Below are 21,464 nucleotides of genomic sequence, written 5' to 3'. Positions count from 1 at the left end.
CCCCATTTTTATTACATATTAGTGTAGTACGTAAACAAATATGAATGTTTTAGATGAACCGCTTTTTTCGCTTTGTGACAGATGGCGCTGTAATAGTCACAAACGTATAAGTACGTGGTATCACGTAACATTCCACCAGTGCGGACGGTATTTGCTTCGTGATACATTACCCGTGATAAAATGGACCGTTCACCAATTGCGGAAAAGGTCGATATCGTGTTGATGTATGGCAACGGTGATCAAAATGCCCAACACGCGTGTGCTATGTATGCTGCTCGGTATCCTGGACGACATCATCCAAGTGTCCGGACCGTTCGCCGGACAGTTACGTTATTCAAGGTAACAGGAAGTTTTCAGCCACATGTGAAACGTCAACCACGGCCTGTAACAAATGATGATGCCCAAGTAGGTGTTTTAGCTGCTGTCGCGGCTAATCCGCACATCAGTAGCAGACAAATTGCGCCAGAATCGGGAATCTCAAAAACGTCGGTGTTGAGAATGCTACATCAACATCGATTGCACCCGTACCATATTTCTATGCACCAGGAATTGTATGGCGACGACTTTGAACGTAGTGTACAGTTCTGCCACTGGGCACAAGAGAAATTGCGGGACGATGACAGGTATTTTGCCCGCGTTCTATTTAGCGACGAAGCGTCATTCACCAACATCGGTAAAGTAAACCGGCATAATACGCACTATTGGGCAACGGAAAATACACTGTGGCTGCGACAAGTGGAACATCAGCGACCTTGGCGGGTTAATGTATGGTGCGGCATTATGGGAGGAAGGATAACTGGCCCTCATTTTATCGATGGCAGTCTAAATGGTGCAATGTACGCTGATTTCCTACATAATGTTCTACCGATGTTACTACAAAATGTTTCACTGCATGACAGAATGGTGATGTACTTCCAACATGATGGATGTCCGGCACATAGCTCGCGTACGGTTGAAGCGGTATAGAATAGCATATTTCATGACAGATGGATTGGTCGTCGAAGCACCATACCATGGCCCGCACGTTCACCAGATCTGACGTCCCCGGATTTCTTTCTGTGGGGAATGTGGGGACATTTGCTATCGTGATCCACCGACAACGCCTGACAACATGCGTCAGCGAATTGTCAATGCATGTGTGAACGTTACGGAAGGCGAACTACTCGCTGTTGAGAGGAATGTCGTTACGCGTATTGCCAAATGCATTGAGGTTGACTGACATCAATTTGAGTATTTATTGCGTTCATATGGTATTTACAGGTAATCACGCTGTAACAGCATGCGTTCTCAGAAATGATAAGTTCGCAAAGGTACATGTATCACATTGGAACAACCGAAATAGAATGTTCAAACGTACCTACATTCTGTATTTTAATTTAAAAAATCTACCTGTTACCAACTGTTCGTCTAAAATTGTGAGCCATATGTTTGTGACTATTACAGCGCCATCTATCACAAAGCAAAAAAAGTGGTCCATCTGAAATATTCATATTTAATTACGTACTACACGAATATGTAATAAAAAATGGGGGTTCTTATTTTAAAAAACGTAGTTGATATCTGTTTGACCTATGGCAGCGCCATCTAGCGGGACAATCAGAGCGCCATCTAGTTTCACCCTTCAAGCTTGACAAGTTTCGTTCTTTGTAGGTTTTTCGTTTGACGCTAATTTCGTGAGGTATTTTCCCGGTCACGATCAATGGACCGCCCTGCGTATTACAAACAATTTTTCTGTTGAAGTTTCGAGAGAATACTTTCCGGGAAGAGTCGGACAACATATTACTTCCTCCTTCATATATCTCACGAAGTGACCACGACCAGAAAATTCGAGAAATTACAGGTAATACAGTGGTTCATTCTACCCAAGAGCCATTTGCGAGCCGAACAGAGAAGGGGGGATCGGTTGGTGATACCACAAGTAACCTCCGCGACACATCCGTAGGTGGCTTGTGGAGTATGATGTAGATGTAGAGAAGTAGAATGGGCCGATGAGGAGCGCTCAATGACTTAGAATGCGGAGTAGTCACTCGATGTTGGCTGAGTAACAAGTAGTTGTCACAGGCCTTGCCGAAGTGCTAACACCGGTTCCCGTCAGATCACCGACGTTAAGCGCTGTCGGGTTTGACCAGCAATTGGATGTGTGACCGTCTATGTTTGCTGGGAGTTATTGGTAAGCTGGGTGGCACTCAGCCCTTGTGAGGCGAGTCAAGGAGCTACTTAATTAAGAAGCAGCGACACCCGTCACGAAAGCTCGCAACGGCCTGGAGAGTCGTGTGCTGCAAACATGACACCCCGTATCCGTATCAAGTGACGCCTGTCGGCAAAGGGTGACAGGTCGGTCGGTCGGTACCGATGGGGCTTCCGAGGCGTGTTCGGGTGGAGTTTGAGTAAAACGTCCACCAGGGAAATTACAGTCTTTCTAAAGTCAACGTTGGTGTTGTGTCTGTGAAGTGGAAAACGCGAAGGAACAGCCACAGTAAACCAAGACCAGGTAGGCCCTTGTACTGACGGAGCACTTGTGAGAGTGGTTGTGAAAAATATTATGAAATCAAGGAGGGAATCGCTCGTGACTTCCAAAATGTTATTAGGCAGTCTACCTAACTACTGTGAGTGGGTAGTTAAAAAGATTGGAATTCAGTGGTCGAGCAGATCCTTTTGACCCACATATTTCTTTCGTCAGTGCACTGCTTGAGGTACTGTAAAGAGCGACGCTAGTGTGTTGCGTCCTCGCCAATGGACCCAAATGGAGGCGGTGCACTGGGACAGTTTCTGACTGGCGCCACGGGCGGTGCTTTGAAGTTAGCCGCCAACTACAGGCGCTGTCCAATCAGCAACCTCTGCGCCGCCGCCAATGAGATGAACTTCCGCGTTATGATAAGCGGCGGCCCCAGGCAGCAACGGACAGCTCATGTTCGGCGTTGGCGTATGACAGTTCTAGTACGGAGTTCCAGGACTGCTGTACGTAGCTACAGTAGGTAGTGGAGATGAGCCTGCGGAACTTAGTCTACAAATGGAGTCGTCTCTAGCGTGTTTACTACAGTGATTGACAGTGTGGCTCCCCGGACGGATATAGTCTTGTTGACACTGTGCCGGCCAGTGTGGCCACGCGGTTAAATGCGCTTCAGTCTGGAACCGCGCGACCGCTACGGTCGCAGGTTCGAATCCTGCCTCGGGCATGGATGTGTGTGATGTCCTTAGGTTAGTTAGGTTTAAGTAGTTCTAAGTTCTAGGGGACTGATGACCTCAGATGTTAAGTCCCATAGTGCTCAGAGCCATTTGAACCATTTTTTTTTGTTGACACTGTATTCAGTAACGCAAGCCCTGACAGGCGACTGCTTAGTTGCCAAAAAATGGTTCAAATGGCTCTGAGCACTATGGGACTTAACATCTGAGGTCATCAGTTCACTATAACTTAGAACTACTTAAACCTAACCAACCTAAGGACATCACACACATCCATGCCCGAGGCAGGATTCGAACCTGCGACCGTAGCGGTCGCGCGGTTCCATACTGTAGGGCCTAGAACCTCGTTTAAACTCAGCGAGGTGTTGATAATGGTCTCTTTGTCGCCTTAAAGGCCTTCGCATACCTGATTAGCGTCATCCTCCGCCGGGACCAGCCGCACAGTCCATGACTGCAGCGCCCTGAGACCGCTCGGCTAATCCCGCGCGGCTAGGGCCCCTCTACTGCGACTAGCGCGAAACGTGAATAGACGTCATCACTCAGACGTAGAGGCACGCTTACCAACTTTCGATTATGTCCCACAACTACTTCTTGGTGTCGCGATATGGGCTGACTATTAGCTCATCTTTGGCACGGTCAACCAATAGCTAACACTATGGCTCCAAGAAGCACGTATTTTCCTCACTAAATGTCGGACAATACAAGAGTACGAAACATAATAGTGGTACAAATATGGAAGCCGTACGATATATGCTACTCTCCCCTACTACAGAACTGAAATCTAAGTAATAAATTTATTCGCCAGAAATCCCTGTGGGACCAAACACTGGCTTTGAAACTTACTGGCAGATTAAAACTGTGTGCCGGACCGAGATTCGAACTCGAGACCTTTGCCATTCGCGGGCAAATGCTCCACCACCACCAAGGCTGTGAGGACGGGACGTTAGTCGTGCTTGGGTAGCTCAGATGGTAGAGCACTTGCCCGCGAAAGGCAAAGGTCCCGAGTTCGAGTCTTGGCCCGGCGCAAAGTTTTAATCTGCCAGGAAGTTTCATATCAGCGCATACTCCGCTGCAGAGTGAAAATGTCATACTGGAAACATCCCCCAGGATGTGGCTAAGCCATGTCTCCGCAATATCCTTTCCTTCAGGAGGGGTAGTTCTGCAAGGTTCGGAGGAGAGCTTCTATAAATTTTAGAAGGTAGGAGACGAGGTACTGGGAGAAGTCAGGCTGTGAGAACGGGACGTGACTCGTGCTTGGGTAGCTCAGATGGTAGAGCACTTGCCCGCGAAGGTCAAAGGTCCTGAGTTCGAGTCTCGGTGCATCACACAGTTTTAATCTGCCAGGAAGTTTCATATCAGCGCACACTCCACTGCAGAGTGAAAATCTCATACTGGCTTTGGCGTTGAAGCGGAGGAATAGAGGGAGGTAAGCGAGTAAAGGAACAACGGCAGAACGTCGCTTCATTACCGCGCCATTTAAGCGGTATCGGCGGCTACGTCGGCCGCCGTGGCTGTACCGAGCCCGGAATTGAATACAGGCACGCACGCCCAGCTATTACAAAAGCTCCATCCGATAAAGCGCGACTCTTAGCCACGCCGTCAGCACGTCACTGCCCGCTCAGTGGTCCGGCAGTCAGCGGCAAAAGGCACGGGGCCGGTCGGTTACGTGTGTGGAGGCAGTAAGAAACTGGAAACCCGCGCGCGCGGCCCGTGTTTGCATTTTTGCCGAAGTGCTGCTCCGCCGATAGGCGGGCGTGCATTCCAGGCGCAGGAGGCGGCAGCGCTGACGTATGGCACCGCCAGCTCCAGCCAGAGCGACCCGTTTTCTTTTAATTTCCAGCCGAGGGCGAAATACGACGGCGCCAATTTTTATGCTAGTCGCGTGACATCGGTGAGGTTATTGCAAAACCTAGTCGAGCCGCAGAGTGGGTTACGGCACAATGTCCAGGTCATTCGACGCAACTACTTCGAGAAGGAATTCGACCATAAACTGCAGATACTTATCTCTACAACACAAGAACCAAAAGGAAATAGTAACAAAATGAATCCAAGGGAAAGGAATTACTCGGCAACGCAGACCAAAATTTACACTGCATGAGCGCTGACGGAAATTAAAAAAATTCCAGGATAGAATTCACTTGTGTCATTACTATCCTCAGTTAATGTGAGGAAGCCTGCTGCATGGAACAAACAGTGTAATGAGCAAATTAAGGCGAAACTAATGAACCATAAGACTGCAAGACCAAAAACGAAGTGCTCGGATTTAAAAAAAAGGTTGTCTTTCGCCCCCACTTTTCAATCTATACGTCGAAGAAGCAATGAGAGAAATAAAAGAAAGATTCAAGACTGATATTAAAATTGATGGTGAAGGGATATCAGTGATAAGATTCGCTGATGACAGTGCTATCCTCAGTGAAAGTGAAAAGGAATTACATGATCTACTGAATGAAATGAACAGTCTAACGAGTACAGAATATCGATTGAGAGTAAATCGAAGAAAGACGGAGACAATGAGAAATAGCAGAAATGGAAACAGCGAGAAACTTAACATTATGAGTGGTGAACACGAAGTAGACGAAATTAAGGAATTCTGCCTCTTAGGCTGTAAAATAACCCATGACACACGGCGCAAGGAGGTCATAAAAAGCAGACAAACACTGGCAAAAAGAGCGTAGTTGGCCAAGAGAAGACTACTAGTATCAAACATAGCCCTTAATTTGAGGAAGAAATTTGTGAGAATGTACGTTTGGAGCGTAGCATTGTATTTCATGTGTCATGACTGAGGGAAAACTGGAATAGAAGAGAACTGAAGCATTTGATATGTGGTGCTACATAAGAAGGTTGCTACAATAAGGTGAAAAGGAGTTGCTAGTCTAAGGTGAAAAGTTGGCAAGGTGAGGAATTCGCCGCAGGCCGCATCACACCAGCCGGAAGCTCGATGGAAAAAAAAAAAAAAAATAACTGTGACAATAATCATATTAGCGATAAACTTGACTTCAAAGTTGGTATCGCGAAACACAGTTCGAGGAAGAAATTTATAAAAATACAAGTCTGGAGCACTGTATGATAAGGAGGTGAATCATTGACTTGAGAAAGGAGGAAAAGAAGAGAATTGAAGGGTTTTTGACATGGGGTTACAGAATGCTGACAATTGAGTAGTGGAAGTTTCCGCAGAATCGCCGAGCAAAGGAATGTGTGGGAAACACTGACTTATGTCTTAATACATCAGGGAGTAACTTCTATTATACTAGAAGGAGATGCAGATCTCAAAAATTGTAGGGAAACACAAACTGGTACATATACCGCAATTAATCGACAACGTTAGTGGGGCGATGGAATGGTTATCCTTGCAACACTTGTGTTCCCGTAAGAGCGATGTGACAAGCAGCAAGGGACAGTATGCGGCAATAGCATCGTATGTAGTGTGTTTAGCCGGCCGCCGTGGCCAAGCGGTTCTAGGCGCTTCAGTCCGGAACCGCGCGACTGCTACGGTCGCAGGTTCGAATCCTGCCTTGGGCATGGATGTGTGTGACGTCTTTAGGTTAGTTAGGTTTAAGTAGTTCTAAGTTCTAGGGGACTGATGACATCATATGTTAAGTCCCATAGTGTCCAGAGCCATTTGAAGCAATTTGTGGTGTGTTTGATAGCATCCTCATCTCGAGCAACTTCCAAATAACTCATGTGTTTACTCGAGACTACATAAAGGTACGGTTTTCCTTTCGCTTAAAACCAATTTTGGCATGTCAGATACGTTTGGTAAGCAGCAGCATTGTATGACATAAAACACTCAAAACGTAAACTGGCCAATGACGACATTTTTTACTAATAACTTTCCTCACCTTTGTTCTTCATTTCTGTATACTTGCAGCTCTCTGCCGCTGGAGGGCTACCTGTTGTAGCGCGTAACATGTAGGTGCGTAACGTAAATATGTCGGTGCGTGAGAAACAGCGTGCTGTAATCGAGTTTCCAATTCGAAGGGTTGGTCCACATATGGAGCACCATCTCCTCCAGCATCACAATGCAAGAACACACACGAGCTTTGTGGCATCTGCAACAATCCGACCCCAACACTTCCGGTTCACTGTCATCGATAATCAACCATACAGTCCTACGATTTTCATCCGTTTCCAAAACATAAAGAACACCTTCGAGGATGTCACTAAGTGTAGTGGTCTTCAGGTATACTTAACATATCCCGGAAAGCATAAACCCGGAACGACATCGTAGGAAAAAACAAGAGTTTCGAATAGTCCTGCCAGCAGAGATGCAACGGATGTGGACGTTTACAGCATTTTGGACGGCACACAGGCGGTTGGTGTGGACGTTTACAGCAGTTTGGACTGCAGGTAGCAGACAGGAGGCAGCGTTTAATGGGGCCACCTGTGGCCAAGCCGTGCTGTGGGAGCCCCAGTGTTCCATCTCCTGCCCGCCCCTAATGACGCGGCGCGGGAAGTGACGTCGTTACCTTGGCTCTGCTAACTGCGCCAGATAGCGCTAGCACCGCGCTACTAGATTCTCAGTTTGCTGCTTAGAGCAGCCCGCGCAGATGCTAGGTACTGCGCAGCAGCGAACATGTCACAAATCAGATGACAGCGGCATTTACTTGGTGAAAGTGCTGAGCTGTATTGCAAACTGAAATACTAGGCTCACTTTACGGATTATCGGGCCATCTTTGAATTGAGAAATTCCTGGTAAACAGAAGGCAGCAAGTCAACCTCAATTGAGAGAAATATTCAGATTGAAAAGTAATATGGAACGTACCCTAGCGAAGGACGGTCACTGTTCAGATTATATACAGTATACGAGGTCTATTCGTTTATTAAGATCCGATCGGCCGCGAAACACAGTGAAAATCCGGTTAAACTTTGCATAGATATGTTTTGCAATGTGTCTAACGTGCCCGTCGATATCATCGCATCGCTCTTTTCAGTACTGTGCACACACACACAAAAAAAAAAAAAAAAAAAAAAAAAATGGCTCTGAGCACAATGGGACTTGACTTCTACATCTACATCTACATTTATACTCCGCAAGCCACCCAACGGTGTGTGGCGGAGGGCACTTTACGTGCCACTGTCATTACCTCCCTTTCCTGTTCCAGTCGCGTATGGTTCGCGGGAAGAACGACTGTCTGAAAGCCTCCGTGCGCGCTCTAATCTCTCTAATTTTACATTCGTGATCTCCTCGGGAGGTATAAGTAGGGGGAAGCAATATATTCAATACCTCATCCAGAAACGCACCCTCTCGAAACCTGGCGAGCAAGCTACACCGCGATGCAGAGCGCCTCTCTTGCAGAATCTGCCACTTGAGTTTGTTAAACATCTCCGTAACGCTATCACGGTTACCAAATAACCCTGTGACGAAACGCGCCGCTCTTCTTTGGATCTTCTCTATCTCCTCCGTCAACCCGATCTGGTACGGATCCCACACTGATGAGCAATACTCAAGTATAGGTCGAACGAGTGTTTTGTAAGCCACCTCCTTTGTTGATGGACTACATTTTCTAAGGTCTCTCCCAATGAATCTCAACCTGGTACCCGCCTTACCAACAATTAATTTTATATGATCATTCCACTTCAAATCGTTCCGCACGCATTCTCCCAGATATTTTACAGAAGTAACTGATACCAGTGTTTGTTCCGCTATCATATAATCATACAATAAAGTATCCTTCTTTCTATGTATTCGCAATACATTACATTTGTCTATGTTAAGGGTCAGTTGCCACTCCCTGCACCAAGTGCCTATCCGCTGCAGATATTCCTGCATTTCGCTACAATTTTCTAATGCTGCAACTTCTCTGTATACTACAGCATCATCCGCGAAAAGCCGCATGGAACTTCCGACACTATCTACTAGGTCATTTATATATATTATGAAAAGCAATGGTCCCATAACACTCCCCTGTGGCACGCCAGAGGTTACTTTAACGTCTGTAGACGTGTCTCCATTGATAACAACATGCTGTGTTCTGTTTGCTAAAAACTCTTCAATCCAGCCACACAGCTGGTCTGATATTCCGTAGGCTCTTACTTTGTTTATCAGGCGACAGTGCGGAACTGTATCGAACGCCTTCCGGAAGTCAAGAAAAATAGCATCTACCTGGGAGCCTGTATCTAATATTTTCTGGGTCTCATGAGCAAATAAAGCGAGTTGGGTCTCACACGATCGCTGTTTCTGAGGTCATCAGTCCCCTAGAACTTACAACTACTTAAACCTAACTAAGGACATCACACACATCCATGCCCGAGGCAGGATTCGAACCTGCGATCGTAGCGGTCGCGCGGTTCCAGACTGTAGCGCCTAAAACCGCTCGGCCACCCGGCCGGCTCTGTGCACACAGCAAGCATCTAGAGATACCTAGAAAATAGTGCCTCTCGCCAAATGTGAAATGCCTGCTGCCAGATTTCGCCTGATTTCATGGAGACCACATAACGTAACTATCGTATATGTCCTTCGTCATGATAATTCTTGGACGAACACTACAAGGACAATGAACACGCTCCTGTGAACTGTTTTGTCACCTAGCGTATAGCTAGGACTTCGTTTCATCTCTGCTCTTATATACCACAGGTTATGAGGACAATATTTTGACTCAGACAGCGACCTGCAGACCAGTGTAGAGAACTGGCATAAATCTTACGACGAACATATTGGAAAGTTGATGCAACGCTTCGTCAGGTGTCTTAAGTCGGAGTGGCGACAGTGTGAAGAAATAGACGAAAGGTGTAGGGTGTAGCTAACTGTTGCTAAAAAAATTTTTTCGATTTCCATTTCGCGACCGATCGAACATTATTAAACGAACAGCCACCGTAGATGAACTAGCGTATAACGTCGGAAGCACCTTTAGGATGTTCGCGAATGCTACTGCTGCATACGGAGAAGTGACAACGCTAGAAAATTGTAGCGAAATGCAAGAAGACCAGCAGAATCTCAACACTGTGTGCAGGAATTAGAAGTTGATCCTCAACATACGTGTAACGAACTGCGCATAAATAGACGGAAATTCGCGTTATTATATGATTACTCTATTGCAGAACAGTACTAGAAACAGTCACATCCCTTAAATTTCCGAGAGTATGCGTGCTGTAATGCTGCTTACCCTAAAAAATTACCGAGCGAGGTGGTCCAGTGGTTAGCACACTGGACTCGCATTCGGGAGGACGATGGTTCAATCACACAGCACTCCAAGCTGTATGTGGTAATCGGCTGGAGGTTTTAAACGTGGTCTGTTTGGCTCTCATAGTAACCCCCATTTGTCTCTCATAACCATAACGTTCAGCACTAGATGAAAAAAATTAGATCCCTTTCGTACTCTGTTCTGTACTTCTAGATCTGCTGTTCCATTCCTTGTTATTGTACTGCACAGGTAATTGAAAGCTTCCACACATTCAATTTTCTCTTCATCTAGCATCTGGTTGCCCTGGGCAGGTGCCCTGCTCATAACCATTGCTACAGTTTTGCTCTTGCTGTTACTCTTTAAACCTGGAGCTACAGTGAGCTGATGTTCCCCGTGCTTCTAGTTCTTTTTATGCCAAATTGCTGCATCAACAGCGAAAACTAAAGCACTGAGCTCATCATTTCTCTTTGACTCTCTCTGTCCTGAACCAGTGCGATCTACCATTACCAACCTGTACACAACTTCTGCAGCCTTCATATAGCAATTGCACCTTACTTCTTGTACGGTATCAGCTTTAACTTTTTTTGCTCTTCATTACGAAGGATAGTCATGCAACTTAAATTATCACTTGAATAAACAAATTTACGTAGTTAATATTTCTTTTTATGCAGGTTCACACTGAAGTCCCTGAACCGCAATATCATAGGAGGAGCCACAAATAAATGGTGCAGGGCCTGTTGAACAACTGGTCTAGCGCTGCAGATATGGCAGGAAAGTCGATATGATTTCAAGATTGGCCTTGCGTTGCTCCTGGCAACGAATTATCGCGTGCTAATACGCTTCGTCAGTAGGTTACGCCATTTTCTTTTGGATCTCCTGGCGGTATGCTGCAGAACTGAGACGCGAAGCCGGCCGGAGTGACCAAGCGGTTCTAGGCGCTACAGTCTGGAACCGCGATACCGCTACGGTCGCAGGTTCGAATCCTGCTTCGGGCATGGATGTGTGTGATGTCCTTAGGTTAGTTAGGTTTAAGTAGTTCTAAGTTCTAGGGGACTGATGACCTCGGAAGTTGAGTCCCATAGTGCTCAGAGCCATTTTTTTGAGACGCGAAGACTTTAATTTGTACCGGGACTGGAGATATCTGCCTGGAAATAAAAGAAAAATTAATTACGTAATGTTTTCGAGGCCGCTTGGAGGGACATAGTACACAGCAACAAAGGAATCTACGCGTTATATGGCTATAAGAAGTGTAAGAGTGAACTTCTCGAGTGGTGAAATGCCGTTGACGCGTAGCGGTCCAGCCATAGGTGGCGCGGAGTAGCGTTTCCCGAGTCAGCTCTCACGGCCCTTTTTTCGCATGCCTGTGGGCTTGATTGCAGCTCTAGCTGGGACGGAGGAGAGGAATACAGGAACTGCCCTGAGCCTGCCGCGTCGTGTGAACGCGGCGAGCAGGGAACCTGGCGGCACCCGACACCCGCCGCCGAGCTCCTAACCTAACGGGACGCTGACCTCGCGCCGAGACGCGCCTCGCGGGTTGCCTAACGCGCCACTGTGCAGGCGGACCGCTCGAGCGTGAAGACCGGGTGAAGCGGCCTCCGACACGCAGCTGGCATACCTAGGAGCCCAGAAATGTGTGTGATACTACAGGCGCGAATCAAATACCTGTCGTTACCCCATAACAAGATGTAATACGTTAGCTCTACCTATGCATCTTCGTGATGTGTTGGCAAATGTGCCAACACCTTGTAGATAGAGGAGGCCGAAATGCACGCTATCTAACGCAGACGGGCGTGAATTCTGGAACAGGATAAGTAATTGAATGCTAATAAGAAAAGTACGTATCTAAGTTAATACTCAACTTTAATGCATCCTTGTGGTACATCGCTCTTGACTATACGAATGAGACTATCTCCAGAAACGGTTAATTACAATCACTGTCATGGACTTAGCTGAAGGCTATTCTAACTGTCTCCCGGCAAATGAGAGAAAGGCTTCGTCAGTGTAGTCGCTAGCAAAGTCGTCGTACAACTGGGGCGAGTGCTAGTACGTCTTTCTAGACCTGCCATGTGGTGGCGCTAGGTCTGCAAGTACTGACAGTGGCGACACGCGGGTCCGACATGTACTAATGGACCGCGGCCGATTTAAAGCTACCACCTAGCAAGTGTGGTGTCTGGCGGTGACACCACACTTCGTACTGTCAGCCACAAGTTTATGGAACAAACTTCTTACAAGGGAACCTCACCATCGCACCCCCCTCAGATTTAGTTATAAGTTGGCACAGTGGATAGGCCTCGAAAAACTGAACACAGATCAATCGAGAAAACAGGAAGAAGTTGTGTAGAACTATGAAAAAAATAAACAAAATATACAAACCGAGTAGTCTATGCGCAAGATATGTAACATCAAGAATAATGTGAGTGCTGGAGCGCCGTGGTCCCGTGGTTAGCGTGAGCAGCTGTGGAAGGAGAGGTCCTTGGTTCAAGTCTTCCCTCGAGTGAAAAGTTTAATTTTTTATTTTCAGACAATTTTAGTGTGGGAGTAGACATGATTACCATTCCTCCAGGTTGTACACCTCTTGTGCAACCGTTAGATGTGTTTGGTTTTCGGCAAGTGAAATACTTTGGGGAAAGATTCTATGATTTTGCGAAGCTGCACAGGTACAGAGAGCAGTACTGTTTACGTGATCGTGTGTCAATTATCAAAGTTCAGGCACTCACACATAATCAACTTCGCTCTCCAAAATTCCAGGACATGTTCAGATTTGCTTGGACATATGCAAGATTTGACGGTCTCCGCACGGAAAAATTTGAAAACGTTCAAAACGTATGTTTTGACAGAACACAGTGAAAACTGTGCGACTGTGAGACTGTTGCATTCATTTGTTGCAGTTTATGTGACAAACTCTTATGTTTTCATCACTTTTTTTGGGAGTGATTATCACATCCACAAGAAAACCTAGATAGAAGAATCTTTTTACCCATTTGCCATGTGTACAAGTTAGGTGGGTCGACAACATATTCCTGTCATGTGACGCACATGCCGTCACCAGTGTCGTATAAATATATCAGATGTGTTTTCCTGTGGAGGAATCGGTTGACCTACGACTTTGCGATCAAATGTTTTCGGTTCCCATTGGAGAGGCACGTCCTCTTGTGTACTAATCACACGGTTTTGCGCTGCGGTCGCAAAACACAGACACTAAACTTATTGCAGTGAACAGAGACGTCAATGAACGAACGGACAGATCATAACATTGCGAAAAAAGTGAACTTTTCACTCGAGGGAAGACTTGAACCAAGGACCTCTAGTTCGGAAGCTACTCACGCTAACCACAGGACCACGGCGCTCCTGCGCCCATATTATCCTTGATGCTGCATATGTTGCGCACGGACTACGTAGTTCGTATATTTTGCTTATTTTTTCATAGTTCCACACAACTTCTTCCTGTTTTCTCGATTGATCTGTGTTCAGTTTTTCAAGGCCTATCCACTGTGCCAACTTATAACTAAATCTGAGGGGGGTGCGATGGGGAGGTTCCCTTGTTAGTAGCCTGATGCAAAACCAAACTGCATTGAGGTAACGCGGGCTTTTCTTGTTATTATTGATACAGCTTCCCTGTCAGCATATCCCGAAGGTATAGGTACTGTCCCTCACCAGCCTTCTGACTTCTGTACAGTCTTGTTCAATAGCAAATCAGTATTTGTCACATTTCCAGAGAGGTGGGAAGAGTACACTGAAGGGCTGTATGAGGGCGAGAACTTACTTGACGACGAATTTGGAGTCGATAGGGATGCCCTAGGGCATCCAGTATTAGAGTCAGAATATAAAAGAGCTATCAGGACTCGAGACCAAATAAAGCAAAAGGAATAGATAACATTCCATCGAAATTTCTAAAATCATTGGGGGAAGTGACAACAAAACAATTATTCAACTTGGCATATAGAATCAACGAGAGGCGACATACCATCGCCGGCCGGAGTGGCCGAGCGGTTCTAGGCGCTTCAGTCCGGAACCGCGTGACTGCTACGGTCGCAGGTTCGAATCCTGCCTTGGGCATGGATGTGTGTGACGTCTTAGGTTAGTTAGGTTTAAGTAGTTCTAAGTTCTAGGGGACTGATGACCTCAGAAGTCAAGTCCCATAGTGCTCAGAGCCATTTGAACCATTTTTTTGATATACCATCAAACTTCTTGAAAAATATCGCGCACACAGTTCTGAAGATAGCAAGTGCAGGTAAGTGCGAAAACTACCGTACAATCAGCTTAACAGCTCATGCATAGAAGCTGGTAATAAGAATGATATACAGAAGAATGGAAAAGAATGGATGAGGATCAGAAAGATGAGAATCAGAAAGGTAAAGGCACAAATAAGCAGTTCTAACGTTGCGCTTGATAATGGAAGCAAGGTTGATGAAAAAATCAAGACACGCTCACAGCATTCGTCGACCTAGAAAAAGCGACCTACAACTTAAATTGGTGCACGGTTTCGAAATTCTAAGAAAAGTAGAGCTAAGCTGCAGAGGAAGACGGGTAAATACATATGTACAACAACCAAAAGGGAATAATAAGAGCCGGCCGTTGTGGCCGAGCGGTTCTAGGCGCTTCAGACTGGAGCCACGCTCCTGCTACGGTCGCAGGTTGGCATCCTGCCTCGGGTATGGATGTGTGTGATGTCCTTAGGTGAGTTAGATTGTAGTTCTAAGTCTAGGGGACTGATGACCTCAGATGTTAAGTCCCGTAGTGCTCAGAGCCATTTGAACCATTTGAATAAGACTGGAAGACAAAGTACAAACAGCTCGGACTGAAAAGGGTGTAAGACAGTCTTTTGCCCCTACATTTCAGTCTGTTCATCAACGAAGCAATGACGAAAGAAATGTTCGAGAGTGGGATTAAAATTCAGGATGAATGGATATCAGTGACAAGATTCGCAGATGACATTGCTATTCTCCGTGAAAGTGAGCAAGAATTGCTGAATCTAGTAAATGCTGAATATGGACTGAGAGTAAGCCGAAGAAAAACAAAGGTGGCAGAAATAGAATGGCGAGAAACTTAATATCTAAAAGACAAAGAGGATTTTCCTGGCCAACAGAAATCTACTGGAACCAAACACAGACCTTAATTTGGGGGAAGTTTTTCAGAGAATCTGCGTTTGGAGCACAGCATTGTATAGTACTGAATCATGGACGGTATGAAACTCGTAACAGAAGAAAACCAAACAAGAAACAGAAGAATGCTGTAAACCAGATGGACTGATGAGATAAGGAATGAGGTGCTTCCCCGCAGAATCGGCGAAGGAAGAAACATGTGTAAGAACTGACAAGGAAAAGGGAGAGGGTAAATAGTGTAGCGGGAAACTGATTAGGATACGTCCAGCAAATAATTGAGAACGTTGGGTTCAAGAGCTCCTCTGAGATGAGGAAGGCGACGCAGGAGAGTAATTTGTGGCGGGTCATATCAAACCCATCAGAAGACTGATGACTCAAAAAAAGTATCATTTTTATTATCCATTTGCATACCTTTTTCTTTCATTATTTTCTCTCCATTATTTATCATTTATTCGAGGACAACAAATTTCTTCTCTAGATTTGTTTCTTTCGCCTTTGCTGTTATGCCGTTTGACAGGAACACATGTTAATGCGTCACTTTTTAGGTAATAAATTGTGTGATAATTATTACTAGCATTGTTATTAGCAGCTAAGTTTCTATGCACGCTTGTGTGTGACTGTGTAAAGAAACTCTGCCGACGGCTGGTGAGGCGTAAGATATGGCCTCAAGGCCCCAATATTGCCACATTTAAACTAACAAATAAATACGAGTGCCGAGATCTGTCATCCAAATGCAGATGTGCAGATTTTTAATGCACATTCATTAATTACATATTTAGCGCACGCAATGCAAAATTAATGTATTAAAATGCTCTCGCCAAGTTGTTTAAAAAAAACTCATGAGCTTTCGGACGAGTAATCTGCGAATTTGTTACGCGGTAGCTGGCTGACGTGAACGTCCCTACTTGACAACAGCCACACAGCAGCAGATCGAAAGCTCATGGAGTTTTCAGCACTTGACGCTGGTGGAAACCTGAGATGTGTTTAAAACAACGAACTTGCGTCAACACCGCAACAAAATAACGTGTCCCTCCACTTCATATCAACATCGCTTCAATATCTTGAACCTAAATGAGATGCAAGTATTGGGTAATTGATCCTGTATATTGTACTTCTCAAATTGCTAGAGTTCTCCTTGTTGAGATCCTTATTTTAGTCGTTCGTTTTTGGTGCTTGCTGATCGTCAGCACTTAAGAATCTGTTTTACTGCCGTTTCGTTTCTCAGGTCATTTTGAACTGAAGCAAACACATAAACATCTTTGTAGCTTTGTGAACAGTTACAAAGCTGTTCCTAAATGTAGGAAACAGAGATAACACATATAAAATCATTTTTACAACTAGTTGGAGAATGACGCAGCCAGCTGCAAGTACTTGTTAATTGTGCTATTTTAGTGCCATAACCGGTTTCGAGCTACCACGTCCATCTTCAGATAGCTAATATTTTCAGTTACATGGATGTTTTGATCAACAGCACGTCCTCTGCTCCTTATTTGAATATTTAGTGCCACTTTATAACTTTTAGAAAGTATTTATGGTTGGTTGCGTCATTCGCCAACTATCAATAACAATCGTGGAGTTCACAAGATCCAATTGGGTAAAATATCTTTGTAACTGTTTTCGTGCCTGTTTGCTAATTTCAGTGTATACTGAGTACAGAAAACTGTGCACTATGTTTAATACGTCAGAAGTTTCTGCACAAATGGACCACAAGAAAGACATAAATAGAAGTTCTTTCTAAATTTCACCACTAATCAGTATAGAGATAGATCGTTAGCTAAAACTGCGCGTTTTTATTCACTACAGTAAAGGCGACAGAGCAACGCAATATCTGACACATGGAAAACATCGCGAATAAAGGACACAGCACACAGGAAACCCACTTGAAAAACGAAAATTTTGGAAATTTGTGGTAAGTTTCTATGGGACCAACCTGCTGAGGTCATCGGTCCCTAGGCTTACGCACTACTTATTCTAACTTAAACTAACTTACGCTGAAGACAAGACACACACCCATGCCCGAGGGAGGACTCGAACCTCCGACGGTGGGAGCTGTGCGAACTGTGGCAAGGCGCCCTAGACTGCGCGGCTAGCACGCGCAGCTTGAAAAAGGAAATCTTTTCCGGAAACGCGTAGTGCAAAATGTAAATAAAAAGAAAAACATATTACGTTTGCAGTAAGAACCTTTCTCCAACCATTTCTAATGCATCAAATCACACTATCAGCTTTAATTTACATTTTTACAAATTTAGAGCAAGCTGGCACTCTTCACACCAACGTTTAAGCACTGAACGTACTACTCCAAATGCCTATCCAGCATGCGGACCTGCAAAGCACACCTTTACCTAAGGGAGGGTTTTCTTTTCCTTATGGAAATGCCGCGGCTCTTTCACAGGTTTCGCCGAGGTACGCGGCATAGAAGAAAGAGTAATGGGGCACGGAGATGGAGTGCGGGCGACGAAGAACAATATTACGAGCACGTTGCGTGTCCAGCCGGTGCTTAAGGGCAGACCGCTGTACTGGCGGGGCGCTGACGGCTTGACCGATGTCCCCTCGTCGGTGGCGGCGACAACACGGCACGCCGATGTGTGCGCCAGTCCCGGGCTTACACGCACTGCGCTCACGTCTAGGTATACGCAACACGTGTGTACAGCCTGGACTCGATGACTGGCTGCTGCGTGTTCGTCAAGAACGTTGACTCCGAAATGGTGTCTCTGGGGTGATGGCACATCAAAGAACAGTTGCAAATTTTGCCCCGTCTTTCTCTGTTTACATTCTCATTTATGTCTGTCGTGGTCTTCAGTCCTAAGTCTGGTTTGAAGCACCTCCACACGCTAGCCCCCCTGAGCAAGCCTCTTCATCCCAACAAAACTTCTGCAGCCTACATCCATTTTCACATGTTTGCTGTGTTCAAACCTTGATGCTTAGCAAACTGACGATTTCTTGATATCTCAGAACGTGTCCTACACATTCATCGCTTCTTTCATCTTTAAGTACATGTGTGGGGTACTTTATTACCCCAAGCGTTACTCTTTTGCATACAATTCCGTTTAAACTGTAGTGTTGTCTAAGTAACGGCTGTGCTTTTGTACTGTGTAGGATGTTTGTGAACCATGAATTTTTCTATGGCTACTGTGGACTGTACGTGCTAGGAGAGTCATTCATGACAATATGGTAGAAACAGACGAGAACACCTCATGAGATTTACTGAGTAAACAACATCAGAGATCACTCAGCGAGTCTCACACCGGGCGACACGATAGAGCGCCATGTCAGTGGGGATTTTTTAAATTCGTGTTTAAGAGAGCCAGTAGCGGAATGCACTGAGTGATACAGAGGGAAAGGCAGAATATAGACACGCCATGTCACGTGAAGGTGTTTGATCAGTTAACTTACGGTGCAGGGTTTTCGTGTGTTTTGATGACACTGCTCACTGCCGCTCAGAGGAAGTCCTTATTTATAATAACGAAACTCACTGATAAGAAGAGGTACAACCAATGAAGGAAACGAATAAATAAAGAATAATTTGAAGAGAGGGAAGGGTAAGGTTGTGAGCTCAGGTGCCGGCCGTTGTGCTCGAGTTGTTCTAGGCGCTTCAGTCCTGAACCACGCTGCAGCTACGGTCGCAGGTTCGAATCCTGCCTCGGGCATGGATGTGTGTGATGTCCCTAGGTTAGTTAGATTTAACTAGTTCTAAGTCTAGGGGAATGATGACCTCAGATGTTAAGTCTCATAGTGCTTAGAGCCATTTTTTTGAGCTCAGGTACGGAATTAGATTTATAAAAAAAATGGTTCAAATGGCTCTGAGCACTATGGGACTTTACATCTGAGGTCATCAGTCCCCTTGAACTTAGAGCTACTTAAACCTTACTAACCTAAGGACATCAGACACATCCATGCCCGAGGCAGGATTCGAACCTGCGACCGTAGCAGTCGCGCCATTCCAGACTGAAGCGCCTAGAACCGCTCGGCCACACCAGCCGGCTAGATTTTTAAAAGCCATAGTTGTTGTGCTGAATATCATACAGAATGTTTTGTGTTCTTTAACAATTTCTGTTATGGTTATGCTTGTGTGTTTCAGAATAGGCGACGAGAAATTAAAGCGACCAGCTAGTAATTAGAATTCTAGATTACCGCTTGCGTCACTCTTTTGTTCCGTTCAACCTGCAACACTGCCACTCTGATTCTGTATAATCTTACTATCCGCTGTGCTTTTGTATTATATAGGCGTGTGCAAACAAGCGGCCATTATTTTCATAGCTACGTACCAGTTCTGTTCGAAATCTAGTTCTCTTATCAGTTATCAGAAATTTTTTTAAACGGTTTTGATAACATGGAGCGACGTGTGAACAATAATCACAATTTGGTGTTATTGTTAGTTAGTAAAACTGCTGACTCATTGGATACACCAGATTCTTTTCAAGATGCAACCGAGTTTACTAACAATGAAACAGAAGAATCTGATCATGAAGCTGACAGTGAAATAGGTGACGATGAAGAGGCAGAACAGGAGAACTTTCGCGAAGCAAACTAAGAAATAGCTATTTGGCTACTTTTATAGCGAAAAAACGTTATAAATAGGGATAGCAAGATAGCGTATAGATTATGTTATAAAACAACTCTGCGCGGCACTGATCACGGCAATTTTTCTAGGAAAATGCAGAAAGCGGTGGAAAATGCACTTGGCAAAATTTTTGAAAATGATAGCAGGGTTAACGAATCTGCATTGCAAGTCCAAGCGGGACCAAATCTACCAGAAAACTTGAATGCGTCAGGACCCCACATACCTCCATGTTTTAAAGACACAAAAACTACAACAACAAGTTCTAAATGTCAAACACATCTGCGCAAAATGTGTTCCATTGACAGACAGATATGTATCAACGTTGATGAAAGATAATAATTGCTTAATTGATTCATTCTTGTACCTTCTATAACTTTTTTTGCAGAAGTCACTGTTTGTTTTTATACTTCAGTCAACTGATCATTATTTGCTCTCAAAACACGCTTCTGAACATTGCTGAAGTACATTTTCTTCATTTTTTAATTTAATTTCAAAACCCCTGTTTAAAAGGGTGATGTTAATGAAAGAACCTTAATTATTGGTAAGATTGTGTTTTCTTTTTTAATAAAGGTTGATTTATCATAAATAGGCTTTCTTTTATTGATTCTTTAACAACGGTAAGAGAAATATAGAAGTAAATAAGTTTCTGATATTTCTTTTTTTTTGGGGGGGGGGGAGGGGGTCGAAAACCACGAAGTTATAGCGAGTCAAGTTAACGGTTAACACCGTCGCGTCCTCTCATGCCATCAACATCCGTTAATCAGTAAGTTAATCTTTCTTGTGAGTGTAAAGCAAAGGAAACACTTTTGAAGAAGTTAGGCAAAAACTAATTACGTTTACAGTTCGTAAGATGGCCGAAGGAATATTAAGATTTAATTGTTAATTTTACGTTGCTAAAATTCACAAAATTTAGAGGTAACATTTACATAAACAACACAGAAGAAAAATTTCAAAAAGCCAACATCGCTAATAAAGCATTTATTTCAATAAATGGTTTCAGTGAGTCTTCGTTACCATCATCTTCCGATCTTATGCTATACAAATTCACATAATCTCCTACACCTGTGCAATGTCTCGTGTCACATCACGAATATGGATGTGAAGATCGTGAAAATCACTGGGTATCGGCAAGTCAAATTTAAAATAAACAATATGAACAAACGTAAGGATAGTGCGCCGAATACAAGTGCCCATGCTCACATTACATCTGACTACAGTCAGATCTGGCCAAACATCAACAATATTGTATGGAGAGTCTGATAGCCGTCACCTGAAGATGGCGTAAACCGTTCGAAACAAGCTATAGCAATGAAAATACGTGGTCTACACTGCGCTTTGTTTACCTATATTAGCGTACAAAAACAAGTTGATGCTTAATGTTGTTACCAAAACTCTAATAAACTCTAATAAACGTTCGGAAAGACATGGGCTGCATATTTTAATATTTATTGTATATTAGTACACATATACTATACAAAGAGGCAAAGTTATTAGCAA

Source organism: Schistocerca cancellata, chromosome 7 (assembly GCF_023864275.1).
Source record: "Schistocerca cancellata isolate TAMUIC-IGC-003103 chromosome 7, iqSchCanc2.1, whole genome shotgun sequence".
NCBI lineage: Eukaryota > Metazoa > Arthropoda > Insecta > Orthoptera > Acrididae > Schistocerca > Schistocerca cancellata.
This window is presented reverse-complemented; position numbering follows the sequence as displayed.